A 1,392-nucleotide genomic window follows, 5' to 3' on the forward strand; every position below is an offset into this window, starting at 1 on the left:
CTGGGATCGAAGGAGACCAAGAGTTGGGGGCTTCTGCTCCAGCGGACACCTAGGACGGAGGGCGGAAGCCTCCGGACCCTTCAGTTCCTGGTTTCTGACTGGGGGGGGTAGGACAGGGAGCATTTGCCCTGAAGTGTGTCCATTACTATCTTAAACATCCCACCCCCACCCCCTACCTTTTGCAAAGTGAAATTACACATGGGACCTAGGGTAGGTCGCTGAGGGCGCCTACTGCGGGTTTCACGTAGCAACTGCTTGGCAGCCCGGAGCACTATGGAAAGGCTGGGAGAATCGGCCCGCCCGCGGGCCTCCGGGCGTCCGGGCCTGGGCCATTTCGAGCGGGGTGGGGGTGGGGTTCCCGGGGGCTTCGGGATCCTTGAGGCGGAGGTTGTTTCCGCCCGTCGAGCCTCCGGCCCTGTGGCTCCCTCCCCCGTCATTGTCTTCTAGCTTATCGCTGGGTACAAGTTTCCTGCCTGGCTCTCAGGGATCCGCCAGGAAATAGGAAGGGGGGTGCTCCTAAGACTAGGAGTAAGGTAGGGGTTCTACAAAGACGCGCAGCGGGAAAGGGTGGGGTTGGCTGTCATCTTGGCTGGTCCGATCCTGGCCTCGGAGGCCTTCAGCCCGGCTCCTGGAGGGCAGAGAGCCTTGTCTGTCTGCGGCTTCGGCCAGTGCGTTCGTTGGCCGCCTGGTCACCACGCAGAGTGCCAAGGCCCAAGAAGAGCGAGGCAGAGGCCCAGGGCAGCCAGCATCCTCAGGCCCGGCCGGACACAAGCCCGAGGTTATCCCCCGCCCCCCCATATGGCTTAGGATTCGGCTGTTCCATTGCCTTTCCGAAGGGCTAAAAGTGAGTGTGCCCGGATACCACGGTGCAAACATTGATAATAGTGTCCTCCTTGAAACCAACACCCCAGTCCATCTCCTGGACGCCGGACACGCGCAGACACAAATTTGTACTTGATTGTTGGGGACCTTCATTCGTGTCCCAGCTCTGCCACGATCCCCTGCGACCTCAGAGGACCCTCCCAGATCGCCTGGACCCCAAAGGGGCCCGTGGGAGCTTGCTGGGTCCCAACTCTCATCTTTCCAAGGGAGCGCACGTGTCCGGGGTAAATGGGAATCTAACCCGCGGTCTCCCAACCCCTCCGCCCCTCTGGTGGAGAAAGAACTAAGCGGCGAGGAACACTCCGATCCTGACCAGCTTCGCCACTCCCTCCACCCTTGGCTTCGGCCGGGGGAATTAGGGGAGCAAGTGGACTATGCAGAGTGTACATCAAAAGTATAAAGCCTGCCCTTCCATTTGGTTGTCTTCCCCTTCCTGCTGGAAATCTGCCCCTTCTTCTTGGTGCTCCGAAATCTGCGCCTCTGGATACAAATAAATACACAGAAATGTGT

This window comes from Hipposideros armiger, unplaced genomic scaffold (assembly GCF_001890085.2).
Source record: "Hipposideros armiger isolate ML-2016 unplaced genomic scaffold, ASM189008v1 scaffold_291, whole genome shotgun sequence".
NCBI classification, from domain to species: domain Eukaryota; kingdom Metazoa; phylum Chordata; class Mammalia; order Chiroptera; family Hipposideridae; genus Hipposideros; species Hipposideros armiger.